We start from the raw sequence: 13,778 nt of genomic DNA, 5'->3' as shown, positions 1-13,778 counted from the left end.
TCAGCATCAGCTGAGGAAGCTATCTTCTCATAGCTGTTCCCCACCCTCCCTTCTTCCTCCTCCCCTGCTAGCTCAAATCCTCTACCCTCAGACCTGGACAGCTAACCTCCACCTCTAAAGGCCATTCCCTCACTCCTCCTGCTCTTTGCAGTGGGAGACACAGCTGACCGTCTTCCTCCATGCATTCTATCTATCCAGGTCTTCTGGAGCTGTGGCCTCTTGCCTCCCCATGCTCCTCCTTGGCAGTGAGGACAAAGGCTCTGGCTTACAGGACACTTTCTCAAGCTCTGTCTTTTACAGTCTTGTGTGATCCTCTCTATGGCTCTGGAGCATGACACACAGGTGATATTCTGCCCATTGTGCGGATGGTGGGACTGAGGCACAGAAGCACGAAGGGACACAGTACAATATAAAGAACCCAGGTCTTGGAGGTTCAGACCACACTGCTATTTGCTGGTTGTGCCCCCAAGCGAGTTGCTTAACTTCTCTGGGTCGCAAGTCTCCTTACTGAGGAAGCAGGTAGTGATCATCGTAACTTTCTCATGGGTTGTTGAGGATTAAATGAGTAACAGCAGGGAAGGAAAAAAATGAAACAAGATGGGATCGGGAGGGAGACAAACCATAAGAGACTCTTAATCTCACAAAACAAACTGAGGGTTGCCGGGGCAGGGGGTGAGTGCCAGGGAGGGTGGTGGGGTTATGGACATTGGGGAAGGTATGTGCTATGGTGAGTGCTGCGAAGTATGTAAACCCGGCAATTCACAGACCTGTACCCCTGGGGCAAATAATACATTATATGTTAATAAAAAGTAAAAAAAAAAATTTTTTTTTAAATGAGTAACAGCACTTAGTCCAGTGTCTGGCTCCTCACGAGTGCTGGCAAGTGTGGGCCTTTCCCAGGGGCAGAGTGTGCTTGAAGAAGAGCCTGGGCTCTGGCAAACCCCAGGCAAAGCTGGTGGGTCTGCCCCTGCTCCCATACTGGTCATGGCAGCGGGGTGCATGCAGGGCTAGGAGCCCCAGATCTGGGCTCTAGCCTCCGTCCTGGACGGGGCAGCTCAAGGACCTGTGTGTGCAGGGAAAGTGCTGAGCTCATCTGAGGCAGGAGGGCAGACTCAGCAATTCTGGCCTCTGATGGGATGGAGCACTTGCAATTGATAAAGGATTGTGTTAAAATGGAGGCTTCTCCTGTCTGTAATTACTGCCTTCTCTCTGCCTCCCTAGCGTTAAAGGGCCAGGCCTTGGTCAGCATTTGTTGGAAAGAAATCCAGGGTCTTTTCTGCCTACCCTCCGTCAGAGCTAAATGACAATGCCTCCCGTTCCTTATCCAGATGGTCACTGCATCCCTTCTGCTCTACGATCTCGTTGTCTTTGTTTTTACAGAGGCCGGGTGGCTCGGGGCTCCACGGTCCCTGGATATCCTGGCTTCCCCACCCAGTGCCCAGGTACCGGTGGGGCTAGGTTCAAATCCCATCCAAGTCCTGCCTTGGCGGGAAGGCAAATTCACATCACCAGACACCCACCACACGCTCTCCCTCCAGAGTCTCCCAGACCTCCCAGACCTCCCCTTTCCCAGTCTCCAGCTCCCTGCCCTTCAGGTTGGCATCCACATATTCTTTCACGGAAAGCACTATGTGCCCAGCTAGAGTTAGTCTGCTCAGTATCCCATCCCCTTATCTTCAGGAAAGGGCCTCTGATTTTCCCCAGAGGAACCTCTGCCTTCCCACCCTCAATCCTTGTAGTAGGACTAACTTTGTCCCTACCTCAGGTGGCCATGTAACCTGTGTCTGGGCAATGAGAGGGTCACACACCCACACCCACCCACACACCTACCACTCACCCCCACCCACATACACACACAGGAGGGTCACTGTGACGGCTTCTGCTTTGGGTATGCAAGCCAAGCTAACCCAATAAGACTGTGTTCTACATTTGAACTAGAACTAGTGGAAAGAAGCTCTGACTCTTCTGGACTTGGAGATGGTATATTGCTTCTCAGTCTTTTGGCTAAGATCAAGTGTGGATTTGGAGCTGATAGGATATAACACAGGGCCATGAGTCAGTTCCCCTGGGGACAGCTGATAGGATATAACACAAGAGCTTCTGAAAAGATGACAGCTTTAGCTAACACCAAGGGAGGCAGAGCACAGAGACCACATCTTCATGAGAGCAGCTGAGCCTCTAGATCCAGCCGAGCTTGAAGTCCACATACCTCTGGATTTCTCAGTTACACCAGCGAATAAATCTCCCCTCTTTTTTTTTTTTTCTTTTGCTTAAGCCAGTTGGAGTTGAGTTAGTGTCACTTATACCCAACGGAGTCTTAACTAATCCAAGAATAAAAAATGTTGAAAGCGTAGAGACAGAGCCTTGTGGCATAGCTGTAGGGACATCCACAGTAGGCCATGAGTCAGTTCCCCTGGGGACAGCTGTTTGATCAGTCAAAGTCCTGGCCCCACCACTGAACCTCGGGGCACTATCCTGGTCTTAGGAACATCAGGCGCAAAGTCTCGAAGGGACGTAGATGCACTCTGCACCCTAGTGCCCTCTCAGGACAAAGGATTCAGTCACTTCGACGTGACTCGTTCTTGGTGAACCACCTAGAGCTTTCTCAGAGTCTTCAGACCTCCTTTGTGAAGGCCTCTTAGAGGGTTGGGCCGGGACCTATGTCAAGCTCCCAGGCAATAGCACTCGCAACTTCAGAGGGCTTTCCCTTTGGGGACCCAAGCAAGCCTGGGAGGCCCAGCCTCCAGCCTCGGAGAGGTGAGCAGATGCAGTGGGATCTGACAGGCCGGACTCAGGGAAAAGGGAAGGAGGGGGAGCAGGTAGGAAAAGAAAGGGCTACTTCAAAGCTCATAAAATCACATGAATTGGACTGCCCTAGATGAGCACGGGCTCCTTCCTAAATCATGCAGAGTTATGCAAATTTTATGCAAATTAGCCACACAAAGGTGGCAGGGGGCACTTGCTGACAGCTTGGCTCTGGAGCCTTCTTGTCAGTCAGCCTCAGTCTCATTCAGAGAGTGAGGAGCTGTCACCTGTGGGGCAGCAAGAAGGGACAGAAATGGACTGTCCTATCCCAGCTTCCTGCCACCTGTAAGGGGAGGGGTCTCGGCGGGAGGGGTCTCCCCAAGGGCAGAAGTACTCCATCCTCCACATCTCTCCTCTGCTCTGGACTGCTAGCTCAGAGACAGCCACTGACAGCTGGGTCTCTGCCACTGTCTTCCCATTGTATGGTTGAGAAAATAGAGGCCCAGACCAGGAAAGGTACCTGTTCTGTCCCTTGAGAGCTGCTCATTGGTGGTCTGATCCACCCACCTGCTCCCACCCACAAGAGCTGACCTTGTGCATGGTCAAAGCGGGTGGCCATCCACTTACTTCCTACCCTCCTGCAGGCCTCAAATATCTTCCCGAAACTTCACTGTACCTAGATGCCACCTTTAGGACCGGGTCTGTGACCATACAGCTTGGGGGGTGAAAGTTGGTGAAGTTCGGTGCCTGGCAGGGGTGCTGGGGCAGGCTTTCGATAATCCTGCTACCTGTGACGCTGTGCCAGTCTTCCTTGTTCCTGGAGAGGTGGGGCCTCTGAGATCAGGGCAGCCTGGGGGCTGCTCGACCCACGCTCGCGGCCGCCTGCAGTGCACACTGCTTCTTCAGGTTTTCAGATGCTTTCCGTCCTTTAATCACACTGATGAAAATAATCACAAAAATGACTTTTTGTCCAGCAGTTGCTTTGTGCCAGGCTCCATCATAAACAATTGGGATCATCACGACAGCCCTCTGGGTTCAAACCAATTATAATTCCTATCTCACAGACAAGGGCACTGTGGCACGGAGAGGCAAAGCCAGCTGTTCCTGGTTGCACATCCAATAAGTGATGAGGTGGAAGAGTTACCAGGCATGTCTCACACCAGGGCACATGCTAGGAGACCCACTCGGTGCGGTCTCCCTACTCCTCTAGGAAGCCTGCCTTGCCTGTGTGCTGCTAAAGCCGTCTGCTATCAGGGCCTCATTCTTTGATGGATCCTGGCCCTGGGCTGCTTCCTTCCCTGAACTCCTGAAGTCCCAGAGTCCAAACTCTGTGGCTGGGTTTGGAATCTGTCCACCACTCCTGGCTGGGGCTGTCTGAGGGGGGTGGAATAGGGCTTCCTTCATTTGTTCCCCACTGAAATCCTTCCCCAGCAGAGACCAGCAGAGAGCTGGACAAAATACCCCTGGGTTCAGCATTTGGCTTCTCCCATAGGAGGGACCAGGCCTTCAATCCTTCCTACTCAGGGTGTGTGTGTGTGTGTGTGTGTGTGTGCACACGCGCGTATCAGACACTTGCTCCCAGCTGTGTGGGCTCCACACTCCTGGAGAGTGAGGGGACGTCTGGGCTAAGCCAGAGAGTTGGATCATCTGGGATGTTCCCAGCATCACCGTTTACAATAGCAAAGAACCAGTAACAGCCTGAATGCCCATCAGCAGAGACATTGTTAAAAGAACTAAGGGCCGTCCTTTTTAAGAAATACCTGGGACCAGCTAGACGAAGAAAGGCAGGTCTACATATAATAATGTGGAAAATCCCCAAAGCTTCTGGGGAAAAAAGTAAATTCCAAAACCTAAGATATATCTAGTAGGATCCTATTTATGTTATTAAAGAACATCGTATCAGTGTACATGTAGATATTGTGTATATAAATATGATATGTGGGGAAAAGTCTGCAACTACCAACCAGACTGCTCAGATTGGTAAACAGTGGAGGATGCTCAGTGGGGAGAGGAAGACTCCTGTGTGACATGCTTGTATATCATGGTGAAAATGTATTCATGTATTCATATTACTTGAATACATGTTTAAATCTTTTTAAGATCCTAAGACCATAAAATTAAATATACACACACACTTCAAAAGGCTGGACAGGGCTAAGGAGGCCCAGCAGAGACCCCCTCATGCCAGGAGGGCGCCTGCCTGCCTCTTCCCCCTCCCTGCCCGGCATCGTGTGCCCCGTCCCCCCATCCACCCCTTCACAGCCAAGCTCATTAGCTCTCCTGCTTCCCCCGGTTCTGACCTCAGGGTTGTGAACTGTCAGCTCTGCTTTCACAACTTCCCATCAGCCATGCTCTGTGACCATCCCTCGCCCCGACCAGACTGGGAGCCCAGCAGCTCTGTAACAGCCACTCTCCCTGGCCCAGCAGGAAGGAACGCGATGATCTGGGCACAAAGCCCACGGGTCCTGGCCCCTCAGAGCACAGGGAAATTTCCTCCTTTCAGAATACTGGAGGCTTGATTGTGCTGTCCTATGGGGAAGAAAGTGTCCATACTCAAACTTTGCCTGGTGTCTAGAGATGCAGGGAGGAGAGAGACCGAGGCCTGCACTTAGGGAGACCCCCAGACTGGGAGAGGCCCCCCCCGCCAGGAGCAGCAATGGAACTCAAAGATCTGCTGGGTTTCCCTTTTTCCAAATTGGGGAGCTGCGGCTTCAGAGGGGGAGGCCCCGAGGCCTGGCCTCTCTGTGTTGCTCCCCACCAGCTCCCATCAGCAGAGAAGTCGAAAGCCGCCGCCCAGCCCAGAAGCTGACACGGCAGGAGCAGCCGGGCCCGTGGGACTGGGGGCACAAAAGGAACGCAGGCCTCTCGGCGGTCGTCCAGGGAAAATATTGACTTTCTGGCTAATAAAGCCAAATTCCATGAAAGCTACAACTCCAGCCTGAGAAAATCCATCCGTGTTTCATAAATATTTGAAAGTGTCCGATTGATTCTCCCCTGGTGATGGTGGCAGCCCTGGGCCTGAGGGTGGCGGTGATGGGGGTCCGGCCTTCGCCGCGTCACGGAAGCCCCCAGAGGACTTAGTCAGCCCTTTGCATCCGCGTTGATTTCTGAAAACAGATGAAACCCTGACTGTAGACACATGAAAATAAAAGGAGGAGGAAATTTTGTTATTCCATGCCGTATTATTGTTATTATTATTATTGAAGGATGTGAATGTGTTCCCTTTCCAAAATAAGAAATAAAATGTTTCAGCTGTTCCCTAGTTGTATCTAAACACAGGAGGGAAGATGGGAAGGTATAGATGGGGACCTCCGTGAGGCCATGGCGGCAGTGGGGGAAGGGGCGCTGGGGGAGAGCCAAACGTCCGCTCAAGCATCTCCAGGTGCTCCTGGCTCCAGACGGCACAGTGTATGTCTCCCGGTGCATCTGTCAGGGTGCAGAGCTCAGACATTGTTGTTAAGTGACCCTCAAGGTTTGGGGGCCAGGCTGTCCATCCTGCAGGGGATGGAGATGCAAAGCAGGGCAAGGCACTATTGCTCCTTGGATTTCCTGCCCCTGACTAAACTTGTGCCAATGGGCTGGTCTTCAGGGGCCAATGGTTGTTGGCCTCAGCCTCCATTAGGCAACAGAGCATTAGAGCAGAACAGGCCCCCAGGGGACACACGGTCCACTGCTATGCCATACCCCAGCTGATCTTATGGATAAGCCAGTGGAAGTTCTGGGAAGAGGGAGGTGTCAAAGGGAATGTCAGTGGCAGGGCCAGACCTGGAAGAACCGAGACAATTTACGGTGTGTAAGCCAAACGGCATTTAACAACCTTATTCCGGTGTCCTCGGTTACGAGGAGGCCGTTTAGCCGGAAGCCTCTCCCTCCCAGGGCTCTCCCAAGAGGCAAGGAGGCTGGAGCTGACCCTGTCCAGGGTCTGCAAGGCCCAGCGAGGCAATGCTGATGGGCACAGCTCCCTCAGCAGCCCCAAGCAAGTTGTCCCAATGCAGTTCCCCTCAGCAGGTCCCGGGAGGCTGGGGACTTCTGCCCCCAGCCTAGCCCACCAGCCTGACAAAGACAAGGAGAAGCCCCCATCTCTTCCAGGCCAGCTACCGGGCAGCGTGAGCGTCCCAGAGAAGGCCCGTGGTCCAACACCAGGACAGTGAACACCCTTCTACCTCAGACACATGTCTGAAACTTGCCCCTCCTGGTCGCCCCGCCTTGGGGAAAGGCACCTCTCATCCCCAGCCCCCTTGACCCATTCTCCCTCACCCCGAAACCCAAGTCCTGTCTGCCTTTGGGATCTCTCTCATACCCCTCCTGTCCACATCACCACAGTCCTTTCCCTGAGCCACTGTCATCCCTCACCAGGACGACTGCAACAGCCTTCCCTGGCTGCTGGCATTTCTTCTCACTCCTCCACAAGCCTCTCTCAGCCAAGCAGGGAGATGTCGCAAAACCATAAATCACATTTCATTCCCCTTTTCCTTAGAATCTCATAACTCTTCCCAGATCATTAAAGAAGCCTACAGCATTTATGTGGTCCCTCTAGGCTGGCCACATCACAGTGCCACACTAGCCTTCCTGCCTCAGGGCCTTTGCTTATGCTGTTTCCCCCCTCCCTCTGGACTACTGGACTCCCCAGTCTGTACCCAGAAAACTCTCACTTCCAGGCCCCAACTCAATTAAGCCTCTCCTTTCCTCTTAAAGAGGTCTTTCCTGAATCCCCCATCTGAAGCAATTCCTACCTGTCCTCTCCCATTCCATGCCATTCTCTTCCTTTACAGCAGTATCCTCCCTTGTTAGTATACATTTATTCATGTATGGAGTTGTCGAATATCAAGAAGGAACCCGGATGTGTGTATTTTTACCACTAAAGCACAATGCGTGACACAAAGTATGTGCTCAAGAAACATGTGTGGAGTGAAACAGAGGAAGGGTGAGCTGATGCTCAGAGCCTCCGTAGCTAGGGGAGAAAGGAAGATGGGCACGGGGAGATGAAGGGAATCAGGACACGGGGACCCGGCCCCCAGCCCTGCATCTGGGACTCTGGGGATGGGCGGTGGTTAAGAGCCTTTTCAGTGGCCCTGCAGGGAATAGGAAAGCCTGGCTTGCGGGTCCCTTAGCCGGGGTGTGCCTGTGCACAGGCGCAGAGAAAGTGCTTCATGCTGCTTGTTGCGGGGCGGGGGGAGGAGGGGGAGCCGGCCTCATTGCAGCAGATTTGTATTCCTGCCGACTTTTATTTCAGGCCTTGTTTATTTCTCCTTAAAACGCGGCTGCTGTGCCAAGAGTCGTCCCCGAATTAGCTGCGAGTGTGTAATTTTACAGCTATTACCCGGGCGTTTCTGTGACTTGGGTAATAACGAGGGAAATATAAACAAACAGCGGCAAAGACAGTGAAGCGAGGAGGCTCGGAGCTCTGTGTCTCGGTCCTGAGGTGGAAGGAGTCCCATGCTTTCGCTGTTCCCATTGCCACCGCACCCCCTGCCAGTCACCTCCGGAGGCCCAGGGCCTGGAACCTCAGCCTTGCAATCCCTCCTCCCTGCCCCCACAGGCATAGGCCCCACCTCACCCCCAGCCAGGCCCCCTCACACTCCCCCTCCACAAAGGCAAACAAAGGCCTGGCCTAATTATGTGATATTTCCCTTCTCTGGTGGCTAATGGCACCAGAACGCGTGTGACATTTCGCTCTCTTTCCTCTATTATTCTTGCTTATTATCTGGCTGCTGCCGGAGGCTCTAGGCTAAAGCTGGCACTGATGCCCACCACCCTCCCATCCCTCCTCTTCTTTGGCTCTGTCCCTTTACCTCTCCTCATGGCCCCTCCTTCATCTCCTAAGAAGGACCAAGCTTGTCCCAGATCCACCGGCCCCCTTCCTCGGAATTGGAACCGGCAGAGTCAGGGCTGGGGACAGGGGTCGCTCTGGACTACTTGAAGTGGCTGGCTCCCCCGGACACCTGTGTCTTGCCTCAGCTTGGTCGCAGCCTCTCAAAGGGACCCGCAACATCTCCTTGACCCCTTTGTGCCTCAGTTTCCCTATTTATGTACCATGAAGGTGGGATTTGATCCCCAAAGGATCTTCCTGCTCTAATATTGGAAGATAAATTCCTGAGAGGTTTGGGATGTGCCGTGAATGCCTGAGTGATCAAGGGGTCAAGGATGTGGGTCTTGCTGTAGGAAGGAGGGCACGTGGGCCAGGGTGGAAGAGAAAAAGCTGCCACATCTGTATGTGGACAGCTGGGCCTCCATGTCCACAAATACCGATATTGAAAACAACTTCGTTTTGCTTCCAAATAATCTTCACTTAAAAAAAAAAAAAAACAAAACAAGAAAGAAAGCAAAAAATATAAAACCCCTTCTTGTCTCCTCTACAGGTCACACTGACGAAGAGTTTGCCGTACATCACAGCAGGCTGTTTCCTAAGTGTATCTACTCTCTCTATTTTCATATACAGACTTTTTTAAAAAGCAAAAGTGGGGTCATGGCATCTATATTGATCAGACACTTGCTTTTTTTCCCTCACCAGTATATCAGGGACATCTTCCAGGTCAGGCCATATGGATTGACCTCATTTCTTAATGGCTGCAGGGTGTTCTGGCTGTCCAGCAGTGCCATTGTTGATGCCTCCAGCCCTGGCATCGATGGACATCTGGGTCGCCTCCAGTTTGGGGTTCTATCGGTTTTTTAGCACTATAAATAATGACTCTCTGACAACACCAAAGCTTAGTGGTTTAAAAAAAAAATTTACTATGCTCATGAGTCTGGAAGTCAGCTGAGTGGCCCCGATCTGGGCCAGGTGAAGCTGATTCCTAGGTGGGGGCCACATAGGCACCTGCCGTCAGCTGGAGGATTGGCTAGGGGCTGCTTGGTCTAGGATGGCCTCACCTGAGATGATTCTCTTCCACCCGGTCTCCCATCCTGCAGCAGACTAGCCTGGGCTTGTCCTTATGTTGGTCGCAGGTGTCCAAGAGAGCAAGTAGGAGCATACAAGGGCTCTTGAGGCCAACGTTGCAACTGACACGTGATCACTTCCACCACGTTCCATTGGCCAAAGCTAGTCAGAAGCCGGTCAGGATTCCAGGGCTGGGGAGGCCAACTCCACCTCTAGATGGAAGGAGCTGAAGGGTGAGACTGAAAAGGGGATACAGGAAAAGTGTGGGGAATTGGGACACATCTCGTAATTGATCTAACAAAGAGGCTGTCACGAACAGCTCTGGGATGGTCACCTTTGTACCTACTTCTCTCTGCTCCATCAGGCTGGTATTTCTGCAGATGCCAAAGGAGGCATTATGGGGTAGAAAGGCTCTTACATTCTGGGGGGAAGGTGTTTTTAACTACAAAGTTGTCCTCCAAAATTTTACTGACGACCACTCCACCAACTTTCAGAGCAGAAAATAGAAGACCTTTTCGACTTCTTCCTGTCTCTACTGATTCACCCCAGGGCCTGCAACTGATACTTCCTGACCTCTAAATTCCAGGGGGGATATTAACGATTATTGTGTTAGACTCAGAGGGCCTGGCTAGGTGGTAATCTAATTCTGCAGCCTCTAGCCCCAACACCATGATCTTTCCCAGTCTCAGGCCTTACATTAAGGTCTTTAATCCACGTTGATTTAATTTTTATGTGTGGTGTGAGGAAGGGGTCCAACTGCATTTTTTTGCGTGTGGCCATTCAGTGGTCCCAGCATCATTTGTTGAAAAGACTACTCTTTCCCCCGTTGAACTTAGTTTTCTTGCTAAAAATCACTTGGCCATGAATGTGAAGCTTTATTTCTGGACTCTCATTTCTATTCCGTTGATCTCTCTGTGTCTGTCCTTATGCCAGTACCACATTGTCTTGATTTCTGTAGCTTTGTAGTGAATTTTGAAATTGAGAAGTGTGAGTCTGCCAACTTTGTTCTTTTTCAAGATTCCTTTGGCTATTTTGGATCCCTGGCATTTATTAATAGATTTATTTTTAAATAGACTTTATTTTCATTGTGTAGCTTTAGGTTCACAGCCAAAGTGAGCAGAAGTTACAGAGATTTCTCATATAATCCCTGCCCACATACAAGCAAAGCCTCCCCCATGATCAATGTCTTACACCAGAGTAATAATTTGGTTACAATTGATGAACCTACATTGACACTCAGAGTGTCATCATCACTCAGAGTTCCAGAGTGTCCACGAGTACACTGTGTTGTACATTCTAGGGTTTAGACAAACGCATAATCACAGGCACCCATCATTAAAGTATCACACAGAATACTTTAATTGCCCAAAAAAAATCCTCTGTGTTCCCCTACTCATCCCTCCTTCCCCCCAATTCCTGATACCCACGAATCTGATCTTTTTGCTGTCTCCATGGTTTTGCCTTTTTCAGAATGTCATATAGTTGAAATCATACAGGATACAACTTTTTAGACTTTTTTTACTTAGTAATATGTGTTTAAGATTCTCCATGTCTTTTCATAGCTGGGTAACTAATTTCTTTTTAGCCCTAATAGTGGACTACCTGAGCGAACCAGTTTGTTTATCCATTTGCCTACTGGAGGACATCTTGATTGCTTCAAATTTTTGGCAAATATGAATAAAGCTGTTGTAAACACGTGAGGGGCACCTGGGTGGCTCAGTTGGTTAAGGCGTCTGCCTTCAGCTCAGATCATGATTCCGGGATCCTGAGATAGAGTTCTGCATTGGGCTCACTGCTAGGGAGCCCACTTCTCCCTCTCCCTCTGACTGTCACTCCCCCTGCTTGTTGCACACACACTCTCTCTCTCTCTCTGTGTCAAATAAATAAACAAAAATCTTTAAAAAAAAAAAAAGCCGCTATAAACACTTGTGTGCAAGTTTTTGCAGGGACAAAGCTTTCAACTTCTTTGGGTAAATATCAAAGAGCATGATTGCTGGATCATATGGTAAGAGTGTGTTTAGTTTTGTAAGAAATTGCCCAAAATGTCTTTCAAAGTAGCTGTATCATTTGCATTCCCACCAGTTGTCCCTTGGGTTTCCATATAAATTTTAGGATCAGCTTATTAATTTCTGCAATAAAGCCTTCTGAGACTTTGATAGGGGTTGCGTTGAATCTGTACATCAATTTAAGGAATATTGCACCTAACAATATTAAGCCTTTCAATCCATGAACATAGGATGTCTTTCCATTTATTTCAGTCTTCTTTAAATTTTTTCAGAAATATTTTTTAGTTTCCAGTGTACGAATCTTGTACCTCCTTGGCTAATTATTCCTATACACACACACACACACACACATTTAATACTATTGTAAATGGAATTATGTCCTTTTAAATTTTTTTATTTTAAAGATTTTATTTATTTATTTGTCAGAGAGAGAGAGGGAGAGAGGAAGCACAAGCAGAGGTAGCAGCACAAGAAGAGGGAGAAGCAGGCTCCCTGCTAAGCAAGAAGCCTGATATGGGAACTCGATCCCAGGACCCTGGGATCATGAGCTGAGCCGGAGGTAGATGCTTAACTGACTGAGCCACCCAGGCATCCCTGGAATTATTTTCTTAATTTCATTTTTCATTGTTACATATAGAAATGCAATTGATTTTTGTATATTGATCTTATACCCTGTGTTCTTTGTGTTTAGTCCAATGTTTCCCAAATGTATCTGACCAGGGTAACTTTTATCTCAAGTAACATTGATCAACATCCTCTAAGACTCAAGTTCCTCAAGAGACTGTTGAGGAACAAATCCTACATAATTACCTTGGGCTTTTCACCATGATCCATGCATTTTTAGGCCTTCGTTTATGCTGCACCTCTCCAAGGAGTATCTCCCCATCTAGTCTGCTTGGAAAACTCCTGTGTGTACTTCTGAAGCCCACTCAAGTCTCTCTTGCTCCGTGCCTCCTCCCCTGATGACCACCCCCCTCCCCACCTTTGAGCCCCTGTAGACCTCCACTTCATAGGCTGGCTTGTCCTTGTCTGTTTAGACATTTGTCTCCTTTCTGGGCTGTGGGTCCTGAAAGCCAGGCTCAAAGCAGGCAGAAGTGTTATTTGTAGCCTGAAAGATTGACTGATGTAAAGATGAGAGATGGGAGGCAGGTGCACAGCCCCTTTCTATTCCCTCTCCCTCCTGTCCCTCTCTCTCTCCCTCCTCCTTGATTCATGGCTTGCTCTCAGCCCACAGAACCCATGCAGGGCTTGTACCAAACCCTGAGTCCTGCCCAGCTTAGCACACTGTTCAAACTGTACTGCCTTTTGATCTGATGTCAGCTGTCCTTCCAGCTAGCAGAAAGAACTTACTGGGCTCAAGAAGCTTGCTCTCCTGTGACCAGCAGTGGCAGACCTGGGAATTTGATTCTGGCCTTCTTGGATCCTCTGAGCCTGCCCATGACAGGTGTCTGCTAGTGTCAGCCTTGCCTAGTCCCAAGAGTCTAGAAGGGCACATGGAACATAGATGTTCCCCACATCCATCAGCAGAAGTGGCATTCAGTGGGTGCCAGAGCTAGAAGCCCCAAGGCATAGGGGACCGGTAATGCTCTGGCCACATACCTGGAATATTGGCACCAAATCCCCTCTCTGAGTGGGTTTGGGACCCAGCCTGGGTGGGGGGGGCATCTGTCCATCTGGGCCTTGACCACCTCTTCCTCTCCAGCCAGGCTAGTCTCCTCCCAACCTCCTCACCATCCTGCTACTATTTCAGGGACCCTCCTCCCAGAACCTGTCCTGACGAGACTGCCCCCCACACAGCCCCTCTGTCAAGCCTGGTCCACGAGCTTCCAAAAGACAAGGCTCAGCTCCTTGCAGCCTCCTCTTGATCTTGGCCTCTGAGCTGGGCACACTAGAGCATTTAGAGGCTACTAATTCATGTGGGATTTCATATGCCATTCTCTGTGCACAGCCAAGGGCGAGATGTTGCTTAGTGTGTGCTCCCTGTGGGACAGACAGAAAAGTCCTATACTCGTCATACTTTCATTTGCACAACCATATGAGGTAAGTACCACTATTATCCCCCTTTCATAGAGGGAGAAATGGAGGTTCAACCTTCAGGAATTACTTGCCCGAGGTCTCACTGGTATGATCCCTCGTGGAGTGTATGTGCC

This window comes from Mustela lutreola, chromosome 7 (assembly GCF_030435805.1).
Source record: "Mustela lutreola isolate mMusLut2 chromosome 7, mMusLut2.pri, whole genome shotgun sequence".
In the NCBI taxonomy this organism is placed as follows: Eukaryota; Metazoa; Chordata; class Mammalia; order Carnivora; family Mustelidae; genus Mustela; species Mustela lutreola.
Note: the sequence above shows the minus strand (reverse complement) of the source record.